Source organism: Chelon labrosus (assembly GCF_963514085.1).
Source record: "Chelon labrosus genome assembly, chromosome: 15".
NCBI lineage: Eukaryota > Metazoa > Chordata > Actinopteri > Mugiliformes > Mugilidae > Chelon > Chelon labrosus.
In genome coordinates this window covers 27,934,985-27,961,353 of record NC_140348.1, presented here as the reverse complement: position 1 = coordinate 27,961,353, position 26,369 = coordinate 27,934,985, and the positions used below count along the sequence as shown (strand labels likewise).

The following is a 26,369-nucleotide window of genomic DNA, read 5'->3' as shown; positions in this document are numbered from 1 at the left end:
CGCTAAGCGGCGCTACTATTGTTGTTCCATCTATTTTAACTCAGTTTTCTTCTTGTTCTAAATTAAACTCTTTATCTGTCTGTTTCTGCTTCTGTCAGTTCTGACGCTACAGGTCATCTCACCGTCCTCTGAAGGCTAAAATTATTTACTACAACCGCACTTTAGATTCTACTTATTAATTATTTCATCTTCTTTCAAATCCATTCATGTATTTAAATCGTTTTATTTTGTATATTTCTGTTACATCTCTCTGCTTTAACATCCTGAGCATCATTGAATATGAGTATCAGACTGGTGGAGGCTCTGCCCTGAGAGGGAGCCGTCACGTGACTGTGACTCTGCTCTCTGATTGGCTGCTGGCTGCCCAGGCCTCAGTTCATCAGTAAACTGAGGGAACGGTGCCTCCATGTGGCCACAGCACATTACTACAAGATAAACACGCACTTTCTTTACTGACATCGAACGCCTCAGAGCCGCGAGGCGTTCAGGAACCAACTGCCTTCAGATATCTGTCACAGAGTAATTAATCCATGTAGAAGTATATTAATTATTTAATTATTATTATTATCAACACCAAAGCAAATTCCTTGTATGTACGATCATGCTTGGCAATAAAGTCTTTTCTGATTCTGATTATTAATATTATTATTATTATTAATGGATATAAAATACAAACACATGCATCAGTTCCTGGAGATTTGTTTTTGTTCAAGAGTCTAAAACTAAAAGAAGTTATTTTAAAATAAAATTAAAGTTTTTTTTATTGGCTGATTAACTGAACCACTGATGAATCAATGTGTTAAACTCCAGAAGAATTTAATCTAAATATCTCAGTGTGTAATGACGGACCACGTCCTGCAGGTGGAGACATTCAGATCAATTAGATAAACAGGAAGCAGAGCTGTTTCATCTACATTTACTTCAGGGAGCGTTTCTCTGGCCCCGCCCACTGACGTTTGCCTCCACCAATCAGAATATTCCGTGCTCTCCTGCAGAATAAAAACACTGACACAGTGTGTGTGTCCGCTGCCACCCACATGCAGCTCAACAACAACCAGTCAGGCTGGAGCTGCTCGTGTTGCTACGCTAAAAATATGCTGCTGCCACCGGGGCCCCGACAGTGAAGCCAACACAATGTTCACTCATGCACAAGAGATAACACACACACACACACACACACACACACACACACACACACACACAGGGTTTAGAAAGTGTGTCACTGCAGGACAGAGGAACGAGCAAAGAGGGCGAGCGAGATTCATGCCAACAGGATTAATACAGAGAGAGAGAGGACGGTTCTGTCTCGTGATATCATGTCATCATTTATTCTACAGGACACCAGGTCAGAGCCGTAAAGAACAAACTTCCCTGAACACAACGTCCTGATTAAAGGACACAGAGACAGGTGTTCTAAAAACATCTGGTTTTGTATGACGTCTCCTTAAAGACACAGACACATCAAACCACTGACAAGAACTACAACGTCTCCTGTGTCTGCACTTGAACGCACCACAAAGACTGGAGCCAACAGCTGGTTGATCTTCACCTGAGAGGAAATAACTCTTCATAGCAGCAGGTGGCAGTAGACTGGATTCATCTTTAGAAGAGGAGACAGGAAGAGCTATGATTAGCTAGCAGGCTAGGACGCTAGCAGGCTAGGACGCTAGCAGGCGCCACTAAACTTAAACAAGACGTCGGTTTTCAGCCACAGAGTGAGCAACGATAAAACCCTGAAACCATCTAGAGATGAGACAGAGGGACGAGAGAGACGAGAGACGCAATGACTGGTTACTGAGGATATTTATAGAGAGAGAGTGGGAGACATAAAGAAAGAGAGAGAGAGAGAGAGATACGACACTGGCTGAGAACAGGAAGGACAGAAATAGAGAGACGGAGGGATGAGAGATAAACAAAGAGAACCTTTAAGTTTAGTCCACACACTGTGGGAAGTTTAGATTCAATATCTCCTGAATCCTACGTTACCCACGATACAACTGGAGACCACGGCCAACCAGAGACCAGAGACGTTTCCTTTTCTCTCGTCCACCTCTCATGAAACACTTTTCATTTCCTCTCTCTGGGACAGAGTTTAAAATGTCCGTGAACATGAGCCAGATTTATGACATGATGCTGAACGGCCTCAAACCGTTCAGCAGGAAATTAACTGATGGATTCATCAGTTACAAAAATATTAAATGCAACCTAAAGGTTTTTACATCCTTCAGAATTTTCTACCTGAAAGTCGACAAAGACCCCAATGAACACATGAACCAGAGACATGAGACTAAAATGAGCCAATATTACATATCAGAGAGGAGCTCCTCTAGGATCCAATCAGAGTCCATGTGTTCAGAAGTGTTTCCATCAGTGTAATGAGACTCAGGTGTGGTTCAGTTCCTGGTTTAGTTTCAATAAATCAGGGATTTGTCTCAGTCTGATCTTCACAACACATGTTTGTGGACAAAGGAGCTTTCTGAGGAGCTCAGAGAAAGAGTTGTTGTTGCTCATCAGGCTGGAAAAGGTTCCAGAACCATCTCTAAAGAGTTTGGAACCCACAAATAATCCACAGTCAGACAGATTGAAGACGACTGTTCCCCTCCACAGGAGTGGTCCACCAACAAAGATCACTCCTAGAGAGAGACGATGAAACCAGACTCCAGATGATGAGAAGAATAAATCAATAGAACATTTTTTTCTTCTCTGTCTCCACCACGTTGTTCTGAAGGATCTAACTTCTGATCTAAACCAGTAAACATTTTAATTTCTCTTTCACACCTTGATGCATCGTCTTAATTTTTGCTGTCTTTAGTTTCAGTTCATAGAGCTTCACAGGTTTTTCAAATCCTCGTCTCTTCCTCTCACACATCTCCTTTGTTCTTTATCTTCTGTATAAACCTGCTTCATAAATTCATCCTAGACACAATCAAGGAAACAAAACTGAATTAAACCAAATCATTTTCATCTCTCATTAAACTCAAATCGTCCCATTTCTTTCTCCAAAACTCTGCAAAGAGATGTCGACATTATCCAGTCAAAGCCACAGGTCTCCATGGTTACGGCCGTCCCAGCATGCATTGTGAACGCCGGAGAGCACTCATCAAGTGGGTCGACAGCCGCACAAAAGCCTTTACACTGAAAAAAAACTTTTACACCAAAAAGAGACGAGACGTGAACAGAGAGGATCAGAAACCAGGTCTGAGACGTTCAATGGAAAACAGAGACGACAGCGTTTATATCAAAGTGTCTCTGCAGAGCTGCAACACGTCCCTTAGTCTGGACGTTTGTCTTGTTTTAGTGTATTTTAATACTAACACAGATGAACGTGTTTCTGGTCAGCAGACTGGACGTGATGGTTTTAAAGGTGGAGATGAATCTGAGCCGTCGTCGTCACAGATGGAGAAACAGACGGATCTCTGCTCTCTGTATTTTTAGCGGCTCTGACAATTTTCTGCAATTCAAGTATCAATTGTTCGCCATGGCAACCGCATCCCGAGCAGCGTTCAAACTCCCACGCAGGACACACCGCCTCCACGCCGCCATTTACTGTACGACACAACAACACACACACGTCTATTCAGGAGTAATAACACACAGAGGAGAATGAAAAGGTTTCATAACCAATCAGGATCCAGCATCAAAGAACACAGGACTGTCAGTAGATAAATATTTAGCATCTTCTGCTCAGTTCAGTAAAAGCAGATCACTTAGTTCTAGTAAAGAGAAGCATCCGTCAGGTCTCATGCTTTCATCCATTACTACCATAAAATTTCTTTCAGGATTTTTGGCTGAACCATAGACAGGATAAAGATGGAACAGCTCCTCTACAGTGAAGCCAAATCAAGTAGAGCTCCCCCTGGTGGCTGGCTGCAGTATAGGTCATAAGCTCCACCCCCTCCATGTTAGTGGGCGGGACTTGGGACAAACTAAAACACTAAAGTACAGGTCAAATAATTTTATTCAAGGATGGTTTCTGTCATTTTAGGTAGTTAATGTAATGTTGATGAATGTTCAAGTGTTAATGTTTTGGATAAGTTTCGTTTTAGTTATTAGATGCTACAGAAACAGGATGTGACATATGGCGACTACCAGTTGCCATGCCAACCACTCTGTAAAGTGGTCCAGTGGCACCGTGAGAGTTAAACACTAGTCCAGTGTATAATCCAACATGTCCTTGTACCAGGTGGAGGTAGAGCAGAGCGTAGTATTAATTAAACTAAAACATGAGTGAGTCTGGAGGAAGAGTGGGCGGGGCATCAATATCACGGCTCCACGTGGCTCCGCCCTCAGACCGTACTGATCAGACTCTGGATCCAAACTCGCAAGATGGCGCCGCCCGTATCCCCGGTAACATAGAGTCAGTTTGACCAATGAGAGGAAGAGGAGACGTGGTGTCCATGTTTATATACAGACTATGCTCTGGACGTATTACTGCACCTCAGGCTCTGCTTTGTCTGAATCAAGGACTGTATAGAACGTGGGAGCTCCTTTATCAGCTCCTCTAATGTTCCAGCTCCCCCTGGTGGCTGGAGGCTGCAGTACAGGTCATATAAGCCCCGCCTCCTCCTAAACTACAGTTCAAGAGTCCATTTTTTATGACAAATTACGTTTTTAGTTCGCTTTTAAAACAGGATGTGACATCATGATGATTGACAGTTGCCACTAACAACCGCTCTGTGACACGTTCCCATAGTAACATGAGTTAGCTGAGATGTAGGAGGAACTGATACCGTCAGAGGAATATAATCTATCAGACGTTGATCCTTCTTCCTCTCTACCGTCGTCACAACTCGTCTCTAACTTTGACTTCAATCAGACTCAGACGTTCAGAAGTTTCTCCTTCTGTCCAGGCTCCTCTCACTGTACAGGTGTATGCGTCTAATAAATGTAGGACGTCATCCATCATGCTCTCCTCTCTGCAGTGTTTATGTAGGCCACACTGAGCCATGTAGGCCAGCAGCTCTGGTCTGAGCCAAAACACCAGCATCTGTCTCTGCTTCCTGCTCAGGACACAGTCTCCTTGGAAACGGCCTGAGACATGATGATGATGATGATGATGGTCTAAAGGTGACCATATCATAGGTGATGAAGGTCTCATGAAACTGTTCTTCTAGTTCATTAAAGCTGAGCCAAATTCATTATTATACAAACTAAGTTCAAATGGAGGATTAAGAGGAATCTGATATATAATCAAACAATGAGTATAAAGGCTGAGGAGGAGGAGGAGGTGGTGAAGAAGGAGAAGAAGAAGATGGAGGAGGTGAGGATGGTGAAGTAGAAGAAAAACAAGGATGAGAGTGAAGTGAAGAAGAAGAAAGTGTTTAAGTCTTCTTCTTCAAACTCTGACCGGTTTCAGAGGCGAGTTGTCAGGAGAGAGAGTCCGGCGTCTTCCGTCACGTTTAGAGTTTTACTCTGAAACGTCCCGAGAGGAAAATTGAATTAAACCTCGACAGGAAATCAGTGACGGAGTCATCAGTTCAGCCGGACAATCAGCCAATCTCTGCTCCCTGTAACCTGGTTAGCCGAGAGAGAGAGAGCTGCTAACGCCATTAGCGGTTGCCATAGTTACGCAGATCAATCGATGGGCGAATGGAAGGACAAATACAGACGTCCCATCACCACGGACGCCACACTGGTCCTGTCTCTGTTCAGATTGACGCAATTAAAAAGTAGATTGAACCATTTAACTCTAATATCTTCTAACCAGGTTCCAATAAACTGGTTCTCTAGTGGACGGGCCAGCCTCTGGTTGCCTTTGTAACGGTCATGAAAACAGAGCTAGCTCTTCTTCAGCACGTTCAGACACTAGTTCATTCATATTTTCAGTCAGATTATTATCAGTGACATAACTTCACTAGATTAGCAGCCCTTTCTTCTTCTTCTCTTTTTGTTCCAGAGACGATTCTGTCCAGAAAACGAATCGAATCCAAACCTCTGGTCTAAATAATCTGAGGTCACATGTTTCAGAGTTGCTGCAGACTCTGACGAGGCTCCGTCCTTCCACCAGAGGACAAACCAGAGTTGGTGCAGAGCCTGGAAACACAACGCCACCGCTGCCTCATCACAAAATAAAAATCTGTCCCGGGAAACTAAAAGCTTCTCTTCTCCTACAGAATGGAGACGATGCAGGACGGCTGAGGGACCAGGAAGTAGTGTTACATCAACGGTCATCAGCAAGAGGACTGGCATCCACATGAAAATACAAATCTCTTTCCTAACTACACAGAATTATTCCAAAAGTGAAACATGAACTCATCTCTAGTCTGGACCAATCACAGGACGGAGGGGGAGTTTTCTTCTTTGGTTTCTACCAATACTAGAATTTATTTTTTATGACCTCATTATAATCTAATTGGTTTTCAAACGTGGTGTTTTGTGCACATTTTATTTTTTAAATTTTTTTAATTTCTCTTAAATATTTTTATTTGACTCCAGAGTAAAGCAGGGCTGTATTTGTTCTAGTTTTAATGTGTTCTAAATGTTCCACATCTCTCCAGGTTCATTATCCTGAGCAGCTGACAGTGATCTTTACTGAGGTATCATCTAACAGTTTATCAGATGAGTCATTAAATCCGTGGCGGTTCCTCTCAGACCGGTCTTAACGTGGATGAGCTAAAAACCACCTGGTCGGTTTCCGGGGCCTCTCTGCTCGACCATGTGAGAAAATCTCCAACACTGACAAAAGAGAGACGGAATAAAAGGCTGAAAGCAGAGGAATGTGTCAGCAGTCAGAGAGGATGAGATCACGGGCCCAGAGCTGGTCAAACGAGGAGGACAGAACGGCCGAGCGAGCACACGGATGAATGGAATAAACAGAGAGAGAGAGAGAGAGATGAACAAAGTGGTTCCACCTGTTATTAACCAAAGATCTGGATCTGTAATCAGCTCCAGGAAAATGATCCCGTTGAATCAGGCGTCAGCCAAGAATGAGCTTTAGTAGTTATCTGGTTTAGTTCTGCTCAGAACCAAAACCACGTCACTGTAGCGTCGAAACTTCTTCTTCTTTGGTTTTAATGGTGGGTGGCGTCAAAGCTGATAAAATGACAGAAGAACCAACACGACACATGACTTAACAGGTCTGCTGTGTGGAAGGACTTTACTGTGACCAGAATAAACTAAACTCAAATTAAACTCAAACTAAAGATAAATCAAAATTAAACCAAACCAAACCCAAACTAGAACCAGACTAGAACCAATCTAAACCTAAACTAGAACCAAACTAAACCCAAACTAGAACCAAACTAAACCCAAACTAGAACCAGACTAAAGCTCCCAGCCAGATGAGAGCGGCTGCTGCTCATCAATAAGTCATGTGGTCACATTTGTTCACTCAGCCGAGTTGTTTTGTTCAGAGCAGAGATTCAGACAAAGAGACCAGAGAAATAAATCTGAACTTCACCAGAAACACATTTCATCTTCAGTTCATTGATTAGAGCATCAGCTGATTAATCACTTAATTATTACTCTTTTTATTTCTAGAAGAATCAACGTTAACTCAACCTGCTGCCTGTTCTGAGTCTTTACGTCTTATATCTCAGTCTGTCCAGACTCATTTGGTTTTCTTTGGTTAAAATAAAACTTTATTGACACAGAACGTGTGATGCTAGCTGCTCTGTGTTGTGTTCACTGTGCTGTAAATACATATTTGATACCCTGACCATGAATTAGTGATGCTAGCTCGTACTCCCAGCGTCCTGTTATTTAAGCTCGTCACGTTTATCTGTTAGCGTTACTCACAAGCATCGCGTGGACGACGCTCTGGAGGCACTTAGCATTTACCAGCTCACACACCATGTGCTCTTAAGCTGCCACGGCTGCTATTAATTATCAATGAGCGTCCTGAGTGCTCCATCTAGAACACAGGCTTTGACCAAACGTTGTGTTACACCGGCCTCCAAACATACAGTCTGTTAGCTCATAGCAGCACATAGCCTGGACCAACACCAAGGAACTACCAGCAACTACCAGCAGCCTGTGTCTGGACCAAAGTGTTGCACTTGAACGCATCACAAGACTACAACCAACAACCAGCTGCTACGTACGTTCAAAACCTGAGAGGAAATAACTCTTCATACCAGTAAGTGGCAGTAGTCTGGATTCATGGTTCAAAGGGGAAACGGGAAGAGCTCCAACTAGCTGGGAAGCTAGGAGGGGCTACCATCAGCTGGGAGGCTAAGGAGCTACAAGGAGCTGCTATTAGCTGGAAGGCTTGGAAGCGCTACTATTAGCTCAGAAGCTAGAATGCTAGGAAGAACTACTATTAGCTGGGAGACTAGGGAGAGCTACTATTAGCTAGGAAGCTAGGAAGAGCTACTATTAGCTGGGAGACTAGGCAGAGCTACAACTAGCTAGGAGGCTAGAATGCTAGGAAAAGCTATTATTAGTTGGAGGGCTAGGAAGCTAGGAAGAGCAACTATTAGCTCAGAAGCTAGAATGCTAGGAAGAACTACTATTAGCTAGGAGGAGCTATTTCTTTATCATCATGTTGTGTGAACTTGGTGATGATACTGTTAGCGTGGAGCTTCTTGCCGTCATTCAGCCGTCAGCACACGATGCATCATCTGCTACCTGATGTCTGCAGACAGCTGCTAACTAGCATTAGCCACACAGCAGGTAGTAGCACACTACCTGATGTTACATTAGCTTTTAATGCTGATCACTTCAAAACGCTAATGGACTGAAATTTAAAGATGTTTTAAAGGTTTACGAACGTGTTTCACTCAGGAGACCATTACTATGTGTGTGTAGTTAGGAGGAGGAAGAGGAGGATGAAGCAGGAGATGGAGGGTGAGATGAGGTGAGGGGTGGGAGGACGAGGGTGAGATGAGGTGAGGGGTGGGAGGACGAGGGTGAGATGAGGTGAGGGGTGGGAGGACGAGGGTGAGAGTGTCTTTGTTAACGTGAAAACACTCATTGTACCGCCCCATGCTTCTGACATTTCACTGAGAACTTTCTGCTTCGTGTTGAACCGAAACAAGGTCACGAGGTCAAAGTTTCAACAGGAAAATCATCTGTTTGGAGACGAGGTTGCTAGGCAACGACCAACGAGGAAGGAGACAGCTTTGTTCCTTTTGCAGACGTGAATACGATCCACACCGAGTTTACTATCAGACGCTCTGGAGAAAAATGGTTCAACGCTGCCAGACCTGACAGAGTCTGAGGGCAGTTACCCACGAAGAAGAAGAAGAAGAAGAAGAAGAAGAAGAAGAAGAAGAAGAAGAAACAGGAGAAGAAGGAGGAGGAGGAGGAGAACCAAACACGCGAACACAAACCAAACACAGAAACAAGTCTTCAAGGAGACGGAGCAGCTGACGGTGTTGCTAAGCAACCACAAACTATACTACCACGGTGAGGCTAATGTTAGCATAGCATACCAGCGTGGGCCGACATTAAAACCTCTGGTTCTCTGTGAAGAACCCAAACACTTCCTCCTCCACACTGTTTACTTCTCACCGCAAAACTGAGCGGTGCGTTCACTGCCCTGTGATGCTGTAGGAGAATCTAAATAACATCCTGAAACGTGTCTGAGATCAGAGAGAAGAATATCTGTGATGTTTCTCTCTGATCTGAGTCCAGATCTGAGCTCAGGACTTTTAAGGACTATAATCACTGAGAACATCTACCGTCCTGGGAACAAACCCGTCATTTCACCTAAAACAGAGGAAACAATCCAGAGTGTTCAGCTGCATCCAGATCACAGAGAACCAGAGTCGGTCCCTTTAGTTCTTAGAGAGAGAACTTCATCTTAAACCTGACCCCTCCTCATGTCCCGTCCAAACTCTCCCACTGTTTTCCTGCCATTATGCAACCGAAGCCTACAGCCAAGAGCAGCCTCCCCCCCCCCCGCCCGGCCTCCTCCTGTTCAAACAACCAGCACCTCCTCCCTCTGCACCGCCAGACGGGTGGAGGACACAGATGAATGAGACGCCGGCGCTGGCTTTATATTTAGCAGGAAATGCAGATGAACAAACTTGAAAAGGTCTCAAGTGGAAATCTGAGAGTTTATTTGATTTAAAGCGAAGCAGCAGATTTACAGGAAGAGTTCTTTGTGTTGAACATCAGCAGCTGAGGTTTAATCAGGATATGAAGCTGACGGAGGAAGAAAGGATTTTAAAAAACACAAAACGTTGAATTATTGATTTAAACTGGAACATTATGTTAAAGTTACTAATTTCATTTATTATCTATTAACAGTTTATCATTTATTTAATTTAAGGTATGATCTGTTTAATTAACTGTTTAGTTATTTATCTAATTAAATATTAAAATGTAAAAAGCATCAAATCTCCAGCTAATAACCAGTAAACGGGTTATTCTGGTTTCAAAGATTCCGAAGTTTCTTTTGAAAAGTACCAAACAAAACATTTTCTGTCAATACATCATGTTTCATCAAATAAGTTCTGGAAAATATATTAAAATACTGAAAAAAAGGCTTTTAACTTATTTAAAAATTAAAATTTCATCCAATTTTTCACTCTGAGCATCAACTAGTGAAAGGTCTAGTTTGGCCACGCCCCCAAACGATCTGATTGGCCCGGCGGAACTTTGCAGGAGCAGACTCAGTTCCCAACAGAGAGACTCCAGAACAAAAACAAGTAAAACTGAGACGTAGGATTGATGGATAATGTCGGACGAAACCAAGTCTACTGGATGGTAAAAACTTGATCTGGTCTTGGACTCTCGCCCTGAGCCACATGTCAATCAACTCAATCGGTCGCTCTCATTGGTCGTCAAAGTTGAGATTAGTTCAGCTTCAGGCTCGTTCTGCTTTCTTTAAATCTCCGTGTTTTCTGGATTAAAGCTGTGATCATTACATCAGTGTTTCTCTCCATGACTCAAAGCCTCCACACATACCGTCCAGCAGCCAAATGGCTCCAGGATAAATGTGAAATTCTCTGATAAACTGCACAATTATTCCCTCATATCCATTTCTGAATGGCTGCTGTGTCTGTGCGACCAGACGGATGGAGGGTGGAGGGGTGGAGGGTGGAGGGTGGAGGGACTGTCGGTCCAGACCAGACGCCTGGGAACTTTGGACGGTGACAACAACACATTGACGGAGTTGAACGTAGCTCGGCTCTCGTGCAATCAGTCACTTTAACGAAGTTAGGCTCTAATTCAGCAGGAAGAAAGAAGCCTTTTCTCCTCGCTCTCATTAACGTGGGTTTTCCAGAGTGAATCCGTGACCTTCAGACAGAAAGAGACAAATTAACGGGAAAACCTGAACTTCCCATGAACCGGACGGATCAAGTCTCAGGTCACGAAGCACTGACGGCGAGAAAAACTAAACTTAGAGGACGAGACAAGTTGGAAAACAACTCTGAGTTTTAACCCCTCCCACCTGGAGGAATGTTAGGTGGTGGTTTTAGCTAACGGAGCTAACCAGCTAGCCTCAGCTAACAGAGAAAACAAACTTCTAATTTCTCAGTCATCACGTCAGAGCTTCTTCTTCTGTCTCAAAGTTTCATCATCAAATGTATCTGGTCTAGTTTTATTATCTTCTGTCCTTTAGAGCCTATCACATGATTCTACATCAACTATCAACCACATGGTGACTGGACTGATAGAATCTGAACCCTGTTCCTCTAGATTTCATACATTGACTCCGGTCCATAGAGACCAGGGTCAGGAACATTGACCCGATGGCTCTGGGTCCTGGTTTATCTGATCTTCTTCATCGTCATAGTAACAGAATAAATGTTCATCTCAGCTGTTAAATATTCACTGGAAGCAGAGTGTGGGTGGCAGCTCTGAACAGAAACACTCAGAGGAGACGGACATTTTGTTTGTGGAGAAAAGAGGTAAATGGAGAGAGGAGCGAATGAGGAGGAGGAGGAGGAGGAGGAGGAGGAGGAGGAGGAGTGGGGGGTTTAATGGCTCTGTAGCTCCACAGGGAGCAGATAACCTCCTTTCTGCTCTGCTTATCAGGAGGCCATGCTGGCTCTGGTCAAGAGTCAACAAAGACCAGAAACAAACCAGAGAACTGCATCACCCAGAATGCCTCAGTCCAGACATTAGAAAATAAGAAAGAGATAAGAGCAGAGAAGAAGAAAGAAAGAAAGAAATGTATTGAGAGGAGGACAGAAACGAGGGATCAGACGGTGGAATGAACCACTAGAGATAAAGAGAAGGGGTCAAGAGGACTCTTCAGAAGTCATCCTGATCCGTCCATCTCTGAGGAGGAGGAGGAGGAGGAGGAGGAGGAGGAGGAGGAGGAGGAGGAGGAGGAGGAGGAGGAGAGTTCATCACTAAACACAACAAGACCTCTACAGGAGCCTTGATGGAACATTTGAGTTTAGAAAACATTTCTCCTTCTACTCTAGACATTCAGACTGGACACTAACATGGAGGACAGGATACTCCTCCTCCTCCTCTTTCCTCTTCATCATCAAAGTCCTACAGTGATTGATGTTTGGATGTAAACACACTTGGATCTGATCACATCTGAACTGATTTGGTCCCCATGGAAACAGTATCAGCTGCTGTAGTTCTGTACTGACTGGAGCAGACCTGGTCCCAGTCCAGGTCCTGGTCCAGGTCCTGGTCCAGTCCAGGTCCGTCCCTTCATTTCTCACAAACACACGAGTCCTGGACGAGGTCGAGGAGAAAAACATGGACGCCCAAAATAATCTCCTTCCTACGTCATGGATCTGACGGAGGCCAGAGGTGGAGGCTCAGTCTCTGGAGACCAGATCTGTGGAGGACTGGGTTGTCCCAGAGTCTCCGTTAGAAGCTCCCTGCTCCACCCTTCCTCCTCCTCCTCCTCCTCCTCAGCCATCCATCTTTAAACAAGACGGTCATCTGCTTTGTCTTCCAAATCACCTTCCCTTCATTTTCCTTTTACTCCTCCTCCTCCTCCTCCTCCTCCTCCTCCTCCTCCACCCTTCAGTCGTAGTTCTCTAATCTGATGAACTCCCTCCCTCCCTCCCTCCCTCCACAACCACATGACCCACACATCCAGATGTGTTTTATACGCTACACACAAACACGCCTACAGATGGTGAACGTCCAGATGTGAAGTCATTCAGACGAGGATTTTCTGTCTGGATCATTTTGTTCAGTCAAACACTGAACGACAAAGAAGAAGAAGAAGAAGAAGAAGAAGGTTCTATCTTGACGTTGTCTCCATCTGTTACCGGTCAACAGCTGCACCGGCTCCAGACGTCACTGGGTGTTGGACCAGGAAGCATCAACGTCTGGTTTTCATTACGAGGCGGCGTGTTTCAACATGAGCTGCAGCGTTAAAGCAAATAAACTCTGGAACATTTACGTCCAGTCTGCATCGACAGGTGTCCCCCCGTTCTTCTTAGCGCTGGTCGGGACAACGTGGATTATTGTTTAAGCTAAAGCAACGACACTGGATCGAAAGCTTCTCAGTAAATGATTTGATTTGTCAAATGTTCCCAGAAAACTCCATCAACCACCGTTTGCTCAGGTCATCAATGAATGCCCTCGCTTGTAAAAATCGTTACATAATGAATTAACACTACATTTCCCATGAGCCTCTTTGGTCCCCGTCCATCTGGCCCTGTGGGGAGCAGAGCAGACAGACGGCGCTGAGGAATGTGTTTGATGGCACTTTAACTCAGATCATCAGGATCCAGACGCTGGAACAAAGAGACGACAGATACAGTGGAATAAGATTAGATCTGACGTCCCACAATGCACTGCAGCCTGAGCTGGACAGGACTGTGAGAGAGAGGATAGAAAGTGTTTGGCGGCATGCCAGAGTCAGATGATGGGATGTGTCGTCATGACGACGCGGCCGACCGACCCTACAATCTGGGCTGTGAAGAGCCGAGTGTTAGCGTGCAGCAGTGTGTGTTTCTGTGTGTGTGTGTTTTCATGCGTTTGCCTGACCCCTCCCACCTCCCAGCTGATTCAATGGGGTGGTTGAAGGGGCGGAGCTAAGGCTAGAGACGGCTAGCAACCTGAAAGGATACCCAGCTGTCAATCAAATGAAGCCACGCCCCTTAATTCTGTAGAAAGTGTTCTATAAAAAATTCTCAGGAGACCAGAGCCATGTTGGTTTAACATGGAGGTCTATGGAGACTGACTGGTGGAGCCTCTGGTGGACATTAGAGGAACTGCATCTGAGTTGGTGCAGATAAAACAAGCGCACCTCTCTGCTGGCTCAGAAGCTCTGCTAGCTGCTGGAGCTACGTAAACCAAATCAAATTTAATAAATGTAGTTCTGGTTACCGACTCTCCTCTACTTTAGCATTAGCATAAGCCTTAGCTAGCTAGCTAGCTAGCTAGAGCAACCAGCTAACAAGATAATGTCACGCTCCAACAGTTAGCGCCAACAATGATGCAGTTCTTCTAACGTCCACTAGAGGCTCCACCAGGATGTCAACATGTTACTGCGTACTTTAAATGTTAGCATGCTAACAGTTGCTATATTAAATATCAGAGTCGTTAAATTCATCATTAATTCTTCAGAAGACGATCATTTTCTGTATTTGTTGAATTATTTAGTCTGTGAAATAAAAATCATGTCTTTGAACATCGTGTTTTGTCCAAAAATATTTAATTTACTTGAACAGAAAAACAGGAAACAGTCCTACGACTGTCACTGTCATTTAAAGAACCTTTAAACCGTTAATAAACTAAGACGATGTTTTTGTGTTAACAGGTTAATCATTTAACATATTTCTGGTGTTGTCTTGTTAACAGTTCATCAGATCTGCTGGAGGACACATCAGACTTTAGATTAAATTAAAGAACATAATCTGTTTAACAGACAGGACCTCACTACAAATCCTGATTTATGACGTTTTATTCGTGTAAAATGTTCTGGTGTTGATTTGCTTCAACACTGCAGCTGTTTCTTCTGAACCACAAAGCATCTGATATAAAAGGTTTTCATTGATGCTGAATCATTCCACCGGTCTGAGTCTGCAGATCCTCCAGAGGAAGATTTGTCACGTTGGGATATTTTTACAAAACTGATTTAACTTCAAATAAAAACCTTAAACTAAGAGAAGAGTCGCTGCAGCAGTGATGTGCTCTGACTGTGATTAGTTCATAGATCCTCGTGAACGTTCACTCGGTCAAGGTCGTGTAACCCCTCCCCCCTCGTCCTGTCCAATGTCATCAAAATCATTTCCCATCATGCTCAGTGTGTTGGTGGGTATTTGTGGGTAAGGAATATACACTGGTGTAAAGCTTCTTAATACCCCTCTGCTAGAGAGAGAGAGAGAGAGAGAGAGAGAGAGAGAGAGAGAGAGAGAGAGAGAGAGAGGAGAGAGAGAGAGAGAGAGAGAGAGAGAGAGAGAGAGAGAGAGAGAGAGAGCAGCTCAGTGAACTGAACAACAAACACACATAAACATTACAACCATAAAACCACAGGTTTCTGTTCAGGCCATAAAGATTTAATATGGCCGTATTTTTTTGCGTCTTTAGTGGATCAACATTTAGAGGAGGGGTGCAACAACTCGTCAACATCACGGATGACGACAAAAATACGTCGATTAGCGTGAAATATGTAGATGACGTTGACTAAAAAAAGCCTTAAAGCAAAACGTCTGAAGAGAAGAAACTCATTCAACCGAGGCCCAGACGGCTGTAAATACTTTCATCCTGTAGGGGGCAGTAGCACGACCAGGAGGGCAACACAAGACCACATGCTAATGGTGATGCTAACAGCTAGCATGTCAGCACAGCTTCCCATCACTTTGTTCCTGGTCATACAGACTTCTACAACTAAACCAGGTAGACTTCCATGGACGTCACCAACAAACGATCACAAACATGAACCATTGAGTTACAGATAATCATCCAGAGGCAGCCTCCACACGTCATTTCCTCTCAGTGGGAACTTAATTTTATTAAGAAATTACCTATAACTGACTATAAATGTAATCATCCCCGTTTCCATCTAGTTCTAATAAAGAAAACCATCTCTGAACGTGTGTTCAGTCGATGCGGAGTGTTTGATATCACCAGCCTCTGTATTAGCTAGAACCAACCACACGGACGTCTCTCAGTGATTTATGGAGGAGATAAAGATCTCCCCGTGCACGTGATCTTTTCTTTTTTTGTTCCTGCAGCCACACAGATGTAATGTAATGAAGTCATCAGGGGTTGTGTTACAGCTCTGGAGATGAGGGAGGGTGGAGGTCAATGACGTCAGCTCTGTCTACGGTCACAGCAGAGCTAGCTGCAGTCAAGCTGCTGAAGACTGGATCTCATCTTCCAGGACTCGAGCAGCGTTTACAGGAAGTCTCACTAAAGCTGAACTCTCGCTACGGGTTTTAACCAATGAAGCAGTAAAACAATGAATCTCAAAGATAAAAGTCTAAATCTACACAGATCCACTGAACAAGTTTTTATCTTTCCTGTCATATCCAGACTCAGAGTTCTTATCAGAACCAGAGTCTAGTAACTAATGATGTCCTGATTTGGGCCGATCAAGACATTTAAATAAATTATTGTTAAACTAAAACCACGTCTCTGTAGCATCAAAACTTCTTCTTCTTCTGTTTTAGTGGCGGTTGGTTGACATTAAGCATCTTGACACAATTCTGGATTGTTACTGAAACTGTATGAAATGAAAATGAATCAAACTGAACCAGTAGAAACACACAACAGATACAAACGCTGCAGAAAGTGGATTCAACTCTGAAGTCAATGCTAATAGGTGAAGGCTAAAGAGAATCTAACGGCAATGCTAAAGGCGATACCATGGCTACCCTAAAATCCAATGGTGACGCTACAGGCGATGTTTATGGTGATGCTAATCACAGTGCTAATGGCTAACATGGCTGCTTTCCAACAATAAAGACAATGCTAATGGTGATGCTAACAGTATTGTTAAAGTCCAGTGCTTCAAAGCAATGCTTATGCCTACGCTAAAGACAACGCAAAAGGTGATGCTAGTGGTACTAATAATTGCATTGCTAAAAACTATGCTAATAGCTAGCATGTCAGTGCTGGTCTCCATCAGTCTGTTCCTGCACTTATTCAGTTCAATTCAGTTTTATTTCTATAGCGTCAATAACAATACAAACTGTCTCAAGACGCTTTACAACATCCAGCCTGAAACCTCCAGAGCAGCCTGAAGGCGACGGTGGCAAGAAAAACTCTTTTAACAGGAAGAAACCTTGACCAGAACCAGAACTAGAACCAGAACCAGCTCATATGGAGGGACCCATCTGCATGACAGTTTGAGAATATATAACATATAGACCTGTACAACTAAACCAGGTAGATATCCATGTGTGAGTGTTAGCAGCCTTTAGCACATCAGTGATAAACAATCAATTCTACTGAACAAATCTGAACTTAGGTAAAAGTTAAAGTTTGACTTTTCGTTCATAGATTTAATGTTCAAATACGTCGCTGGAGTCAAAGCTCAACGGTTTCAGTTCAAATCGACGCAGACGCCTGAAACATGACGTTAGATTAGAGAACCAGAGACGAATCAATCATGATTAGAGCTGTTGGTTCTGATCTTGGTCTTCAGCCCAGAGGCAGCGCTCCACTTTCAGCTAATCACTCATTTCCTGCCAGCGTCGACCGGCGACCCCACCCTCGCTTTTACAGCAACGCCTCGGGGAGAAGGCGCCATATTTAGGACACGCATTTAGTTTACACTCGACTCCCCAACTGCCCCACTGACACTCAAGTCCCATGATGCCGAGCAGACTGGGACTTGAACCAGCAACTTCCAGCGCCACCGAGGCCGTCTAGGTTACGAACACACAGAGGAGACGGTGCATCACACCCAACGTCTCATTGGTCAGGAATGTGGGCGTCCCGAGTCGGAACGAGAGACGCCTTTGGCTGCAGGGACATCGGATGAGTCCCGAAGGTCAAAGTGTCTCATCTGATGCTATAGTAGACACATGTGGACAATACGTCACCTCAGTGTGGAGTTAACTGGTGTTTGTTGACTTTTTAATTTGATTAAATTTGTTTAAGAAATTGTTTTTGCACATTAGCTTCGCGTTTAGCATCTGGTATGGATTCTCAGCTGATGAGGACACAACAACAACAACTCCCAGACTCTGACCATCAACCAACAACCAGACTAAACTTTCTGGAACAGTCCAGATAATCTGTTTATGTTTTAGGAAGTTCTTCTTCTTCTTCTTCTGTGAGTTCCCCAGTCTTGATCTTCTGGTCTTTTTACCGCTCTCTGCAGAATAAACGTATTTAGAACAACCAGCCTGTGTCAGCGTTTTTTCTTCTACGCTAACCGAGGTATTTCTAAGGACATTGTCGAGTCACTGCAGCCCTCCTCTGACTCTGCTCTATTCACCTTCCTCGTCTCGTTCTGGGATGTTCTGCTGCCTCATCAGTCGTCTGTGAAACTAATTAGACGTGTTCGACTCTGGACAGAGCTGGTAAATCAGAGAGCATCAGAGAAATCAATGGAGGAAGTCAACACAAAGTCAAACATGATCCTCAGAAACACAATCTGCTGCTCTTCTTCTTCTTCCATTAAATCAAAGCAGAACGTCTCTTTAGAAAGCTTTGCTGCTGAAAACGTTGATAAATACTCTGTCCACATATTTTATTCATGAGGTATCACGGGTGTGGAACAGCAGCTTGTTTTCTCTTCTCCCTCGTTGGAAGTTTAACGCCAACACTAACGAGCCGCGCTGCGTTCATGATCAGTCTGGATCTCTGACAGCTTCGTTTAAAAGGGAAACCCGTGAGTGGCGCTGGAAATAAAGTCCACCTCCGTCATCCCTCTACATCTGAGCTTTTAGGAAACAAGTGAACTGTTTAAAAGCTGCAAACACGTCAGAGGAGATGTTTGAGAAACTCAGTGTTTCAGACGACCGAGAGGAAAATGGCTTCATGTGTGTTTGACCCCAGCTCAGGTCAAAGCTGTTCACCTCGACGTAACCCGGCTATGTAAACGCACTCTGACAACGGTTCAAACATCCAAATGATTCTCCAAGACAAACTGAGGCGTCTACAGAAAAGAGATAGCCAGAGAAATAAAGAACAGTTTCAGCACTAAAAGCTTCCTGTGCTAACGCTGAACCTCGGCTCTGCCTCCCTCAGAAACTATCCACAGATAACATGTCCACGTGGGAGCGTCTGCGAAACATCTGACATGTCAAGATAAACTCTAAGCTTTGCACAAATATTTTATTTTAAAGAATTTACACCAGAGCTGCAGCGGCTCGTTAACATCACCGGTTGAGTAAATATGTGGATTTGAAAGATAAGAAGAATCAAACCAAAGCTCCAACGACGTCAAGGAGCTTCCTGGCCACGTTGACCGTGATGCAGCGTGAACGCAACGTAGCGTGAACCCAGATGACATCAGTGTGTGGAATACGTCAACGTTACAAGGCTCCATGAAAATGACCAGAAAATAAAACCAGAGACCATCAGACAAACGAGAATCTCAACAGAAGATCCTCTGACCAATGAGACAGCAGCGTCCAGAGACTCTCTAAAGCTGACGCTAATAGTGATGCTAATGGAGATAGCAAAGACGATCACAATGAAGATGGTAAAGGCAATGCTAGAGTCAATGCTAATGGCAACGCTAAATGTATTGCTAGTGGTAACGGTGAAGGCGAAGCTAACAGTGGTCCCAAAGACGACGACAATGCTAACGATGATGTTAATGTGTTGCAGATGGTGACACTAATGGTGATGGTGAAGGTGATTCTGAAGGCTATGCTAATGGCGATGATAAATGCTATGCTAATGGAGATAATAAATGCTATGCTAATGGTTAAGATAAAGGTGATGCTAATGGTGACACTAAAATCATGGTGGAGGAAAGTTTATCTGGAGTCTCTCTGTTGGGAATTGATTCTGCTCCAATCAGATTGTTTATGGGCGGGGCTTAATGTGTTGATGGACAGTAGTCATACACGTCATCCAGACGTTAGCAGACCCGTATATTTCTCAAGCTTTTATTTTGAAGTCCTGAGCTCCAACCACCTGTGGTCAAACAGGTAAAAGCCTCAGTAACAGACTGCAGAGGTTTTGTGAAGGTGGTGATCAGACTTCTCTATATTTAGATGAAACTCTGCCGCTGGGGAAAATAGAAAAAATAATAAAAACTCCTCCTCCTCTTCCTCTTCCTCCTCCTCCTCCCTCGCTCCTTCTTGCCCTCCTCTCTGTCGCACTGTTCCACTTCCTATCTCCTGGACACTTTCCAGAACATTCCTCCTCCCTCTCACCTCTTCCCTCGTTCCTTGGAGGTTTCAACTCCCGTCCTCCTTTCTCCTCATCGCCCTCCTCCTTTCATTCTTCCTCTCTCTAGCATACCTCCTCCTCCTCCTCCTCCTCCTCCTCCTCCTCCCATCTTCCTTCTCCCTCAGCGTTAATCTCTGCACCACATTTTGAGTTCATGAAGTTTTTGTGGGTTTACATTTCTTCACCTGTTTTTCAAAGTTACTGAACCAATGAATGTTTCCCTCTTTAATCCTCATACTGTACCTCCTGTTTTCTCTCCTTCACCTCTCTCCTGGTTTCCCCTCCTCTCCCACGCATGTCTCCCTCCCCTCCTTGTCCTCAGGGGCCTCAAAATGGAGTTTCTCCTCCTCCGGCTTGAAACCTTTAAGCCTCGGAGGAGTCACGAAGGAGGGATTGAAAGGTTTTAATTTCATTATTTCATGTTGGAACGCCGGCAGACTTCAAAACTAAAATGAAAGGTGGAGGAGGCGACGTGAGGGGAGAGAAGGAGGGATGAGAAGGAGGCGTGAGGGTAAAGATAAGGGAGGAACTGCAGGAGAGGAGGACGAAGAAAAGAACAAAAACCGCCGACGACGACTGGCCTCGTTTCTGAAAATACAGCTCGACCTCGCTGCTCTTAAAGACATAATTCACCACAAGGGTTTTATTTTGCCTCAACTTTAGTGAAAATAAACTGAAGCTGAAGCTAAAGGCGGCTAGCAACCTGTGAGGACACCCAGCTGTCAATCAAAGAAGCCACGCCCCCCTTAATTTAGTAAAACTTTAATCTTTAAATCATGAACGGAGAAATTAGTTTTAGTAGGAGGTTAAAACGTGTTGATTCAATGTGGAGGTCTAAGAGGACCGACTCTCCTCTAGTGGACGTTAGAGGAACTGCAGGAGGAGGAGGACGGGGTGGATGTGGGGAGGACAAAGCAAAGTTCACGTCCAAACTTTAGGCAGCGTTTTAGACGACAGACAATTCAGGAAGAATGGTGGCGTTCGGTTGAAAATAAATAAATATATTGTGTCTCAAAATCGCCGTTTGTCTCTAGTGGACGTTTCAGGAACCGATTCAGATTTTCTAATTTCAATGTTTCTTGAGAACTAAATAGCCGCTAGCTTGTAGAGAAAAGTTTTGAGAAAAGTTTCCAGTAAGTTTACCAGAAAAATGAAGCACCACGTTTGGCATCAACACGTTTGTGACGGAGGTCTATGAGGACTGACCTGCTGTTGGAGCCTCTAGTGGACGTTAGAGGAACTACAGATTCATGTTCCTTCAGGTTTTGAGTTAAATTCAAGATTTCTTAGATTAAATTTAAAACAGATTTTCTTCCCACAGGAATCAGGAGACTAGGAACTCGACTATATGGACTGACTTGTCGCCAGCCTCTAGTGGACGACAGAGGAACTGCAGGTTTTGACATTTTAATGTTAGCATCGTTATTAAATCCTAACCTTTGCTGTCTTAGGAGTTGGGTTGTTTTTCAGTTCAGTATCAGTCAGATTACATTTTAGGTGAAGTCAGTAACAGACTTCAGTTTTTAAAGCTGCTTTAACATCTGAGAAAAAAAATGTAATTCTTGCAGAAAAAGACCAAAACTGAAGAATGTGACGACTTTATAATTTCATATCACGTTAACCTGAATGTCTGAGTCCTGGAGCAAAGGAGCTTTTTAATAAACTGCACTAACGTGAATAAATCAGCTGATAAGACCTGAAAATCTCTTCAGTCAACAGTGAGAACAATGATCCGACTCAGAGCGTCTGTCCACACAAGGCGGATCAAGGTCTTTTTTTAAAAGAGGCTGGTTTCCTTTTATTCTTTATTTTCTGAAACTGGACCATCGCCTCCATCCGTCCTCCACTAGCAAACAAGAAAAGACACACACTCTGTCAACACTCAAAACCTACAACGCTACGCCCAGATGAGTTCACCAGAACGAGAGGCAATGAACTCTGAAGGAAAACACACTGAGACACAAAGACGAAGACAAAACGAGTCAATGTTCTGGAGTCTCTCTGTTGGGAACTGATTCTACTGCTGCAAAGATCTGATGAGGCGGGGCTTAAATGTCTGCAGAATTAAGGGGCGTGGTCACTTTGATTGACGGGCTGCTAGCCGTCTTTAACCTCAGCCCTTTGATGGCTGTAGAATCAGCTGGGAGGTGGGAGGAGTCAGACGGAGACGCGGCGCTGAGCTTCAGGAAACATGAGGAGGCTTCGTCCATCTTTAGACAAACTCAGCTGATCATTGACAAACAGGAGCAGGTTTAGTTTGCTACTGGCAATAAAAACAATGTTCTCAAATAAAAAGCGTTCAGCTGGAGAAACCAAACGAACAACGTCCCATCATCCTCCATCATTCAGACTCTGAGTCGATCTCTGACATGTTTAACATCCTCAGAACCTGCTTCAGGTTCACGTCCCTGCAGACCTGTGGACGGACACAAGACGCCGGGCACCGAGCTCTGCGTCTCTGCAAATTAAAACCAGACTCTGTTTCCCATAAACTCAGCTACTTCCTGCTCCAGACGCTGCGTTTATTTACAGGAAACTTTAAATAGAAACCAAGATTTAATCTGACGACGTTAGCAAACATCACGGAGACTAGACGGCTTTTTAGGAAGGAGATGTGTAAAGACTCTAAGATCTACTTCTGTTACCATGGAGACTAAACCTAATGATGGCGATCAGATACGTGTGTTCACATCAGAACATCAACCACTGGAGATCTACTGCACATCTACTAGAAATAGAACAAGAGAAGAAGAAGAAATATTAAGATGAAGAACGAGAGGAAGAAGTAGGAAAAAGAAAGACGACTGGGAAATGAAGAAGATGAAGGAGGAGGAGGAGGAGTTGAAAATGGAGGAGGACGAGAAAGTCATAGGACGTTAGAGTAGGAGGAAGAAGAGAGACGGAGGGAGAGACGTTAAAGAAGAAGAAGAAGAAGAAACATCTCTCTCCAGTCCTGAATGTGTAGAGTCTTAGAAGACGACCAAGATGTCTCCACGTCTCCATCGTCTCTGTCCACATTGATTCCATCTTGGTTCATCTTGTTTTTCTACCTCCATGTCTCTGTCCCTCACCTGACGATGATTAGGAAAGGTTACCATGGTTACCACCACCTGAACCTCTACTCCTAGAGTCCATCTGATCGTTAGAAGAAGAACTAAGCAGCGTGAGAACGACGACACCTTTAAAAGGCTCCAGTCAACAAGTTGCCAAATGTTTCCCCATGCAGTTGCTGCATCAGAGCAATAAAGAGGAGGAGGAGGAGGAAGAGGAGGAGGGGAAACATCTGAGATAAGGAGACAAACTGAGCAAAGACAGAAAAACTGTGAGAAAAAAAAGAAGAGAGAGAAGAGAGTGGGAAAGAAGAGAGAGAAGGGAGTAATGAGATAAGGAGAGGGCGGAGGAGGGAAGGCTGGGTCTGATTACATAATTGCTCCACAGGATTTGAAACCGGGTCTGCGCAGAAAAAAAAAGAGAGAAAAGAGAAAAGAAAACGCCTCAAAGCAGCAGAACTACGCACGAGCTGCACGTTCACACAACAACAAACCAAACGCACCTTTATTTCAAAAAGAATAAAGATTTAAGTCTCAACATCTGGAGGGAAAGATAAAAAGGCAGGAGACAGGGGAGGGAAGGGAAGGTCACTGTGGGGAGATCTGAGGAGTGTCCCGGGAATGTTCTGGTGTTTCTGGTCAGGACCACGCCTGCACCACCTCCACCTCCATCACCTCCATCAGGGACAAGAGCAGAAAGCATTCATGTAAAGCTCTGAGGCAACAAAACAACAACAACCAGCAACCAGCAACCAGCAGCAGCTCTGGCGCACTCAACTTCCAGCAGCACGGTGCGCAACAGACAAGCAGCCGGGAGAGGAGCACGCTGCCCGGCTTGACTGAGCGCCAGCGACCCGCTGCTCCAGCCGCATAACGACACAGCTGCTTCAAATGGAGGCTCGGGGAGTCAAACGTGGCGTGGACAGGGACGCGTCCCCGCCACGAGAGACGCCGAGCCCGTGGATGCTCCGGCGCAGACAATGAGATAAATCCGTGCACGAAACAAAGAAAGAGAGAAAGTGGAGATTAGACGCAGCAGCGCGGCTCTCACTCACCTGGAGGCCGACTGAAGCGCACTGGAGTCCCGCTCGGAGTGAAGGACGGACGGACGGACGGAGAGCCGAGAGCTCGGAGCGAAAACAACAGCAGGAGCGGAGAGTCCTGAAATCCACCAATACTCCTCCTCCTCCTCCTCCTCCTCCTCCTCTTCCTCCCCCCGCCCCTCCGGACGCTGCTGCCTCCGGACTGCAGCGCACGGTGCGCTCGGTTCATGCACCGCGATGCACCGCCGGGGCGGCGCTGCGCCACAATGTGGACTGGTCCTGGTCCTAGAGCAACATGTCAGTGAAGCTACTTAGCTGGTTAGCATTCATGATGCTAACTAGCCCTAGTTTATGTGTCTTCACATCCTGATAGAGTGTAACCACCTCTCAATCTGAGGCTAACTGCTAGCTGGCTAGCTACAGTACAGTAGCAGTACAGCTGGTTCCTTCTTGCTAATTAGCTCTAATATGAGCCACTATCCATTAGCATCTAATTAGCAAAAAGCTATTTACAGCTTTCCCTTCACAAATAATTAATTTACCGGTCTTAGTATCTTAGCATTCATGTTGCTAACTAGCCCAGTTTATGCCCCTAGTGATTAGCACGAAGATAGTTTCTGTTGTATCTTCACATATTGATCTTAGCTTGTTAGCCTTGAAGAGTGTTTTGAAGAGGCGTGTAAGCTAATGTACGCTAACTACCTCTCAATATGGGGCTAACTGCTAGCTGGCTAGCTACAGTACCTACAGTCAGTACAGCTGGTTAGCTGTAATATGGGTCACTAACCATTAGCATCTAATTACCACAAAGGCTAATTACTGTTTTCATGTAGTTCATGGAGGTAACTAGCGTGTCCCAAGAGATTAGCATCTAATTAGCACGAATCTATGTAGCCTACTGTTTATATTCATTCATCTTCTGTAACCTCTGGGGTCTCCAGTCTACCCCAGCTGTCATTGGTCTAGAGGGGGGGTCCACCCTGGACAGGTCTCCAGTCTATCCCAGCTGTCATTGGTCTAGAGGGGGGGTCCACCCTGGACAGGTCTCCAGTCTATCACAGGGCTAACACAGAGAGACACTCACACCTACGGCCAATTTAGAATCACCAATGAACCTAACCAGCATGTCTTTGGACGGTGGGAGGAAGCTGGAGAACCTGGAGAGAACCCACGCAGACACAGGGAGAACATGCAGACTACACACAGAAAGGAACCAGTCGGTCTGGATTAGAACCCTGTATAAATGCTGAAGATTTTTCATCCAAATTAGGAAATCTGTCGTGCTAACTGCTAGCTGGTGTCTGCTTTCAATCAATCAGTCAACCAGACTTTATTTGTGTAGTACTTTCCATACAAAGAAAATGTAAAGAACAATAATCCAGTAATGTCCAGTAATGACAGGGACTTTTTCAACGTCCCCACCCGTCTGGGCTGCAGCGTGAAGTAAATGAAGCGCCCCTCAGAGGCAGCGGCTCCTCTGCAGGGAGGAGGAGAGTCTGCAGAGACTGGATGATGCCAAACAGGAGAAAAGTTGTAGATGAGGCAGAATGAGTCGTAGAATCAGAAACACTGCTCTGGTCGCTCTGCAACAAACACGATGATGAGAAACCTTCAGGAACTTTCACTGCTTTGGTCCAAAGTCTCCAGGAGACGATTAAAGAAACGTTTAAATGCAAAAAATAAAAATATTAGATCATGAAATGATGTCAATAAATAACTTGGTCATAGTCCAGCCTGGACATAATAAATACGCCCTTGTAGTGATCATCTGTCTCCACACAGAGACTCCGTGTGACTGACAGCAACTAAAAGCTAAATAATATCAAATAATCAATAAATCCAAAGTGACATTTTTCACTTTTACAAACTAAAACGAGGCCACGTCATTGTTAATAATCACACACACATCAAGACAGGTGCATTGTGGGTCTGAAGGACAGTGGACTGACATTCAGCAGCCGAGGATTATCACTCAGATACCAGACACCGTGTGGAAACGTCCAGCGGTCTGAGGCCGTGTTAGAGGAGAAGGTCAGAGGTCATGATTGAGGACAAGGTCAGAGGTCATGCAGCAGACGTGCCAGGTCTGTTTCCATCTTCA

The 26,369-nt window shown here is 44.6% G+C and overlaps 1 protein-coding gene across 1 annotated transcript in view; it reads right to left on the bottom strand.

The window, feature by feature from the left end:
- LOC311500666 (spectrin beta chain, non-erythrocytic 1) overlaps positions 1-24,397 on the bottom strand; it is an 81,348-nt gene extending 56,951 nt beyond the window's left edge. The window contains exon 1 of the mRNA XM_084562198.1: positions 24,281-24,397. The gene's annotated coding sequence lies outside the window, so the exon portion shown is untranslated. The remainder of the gene's footprint in view (positions 1-24,280) is intronic.
- Positions 24,398-26,369: the final 1,972 nt, after the last annotated feature.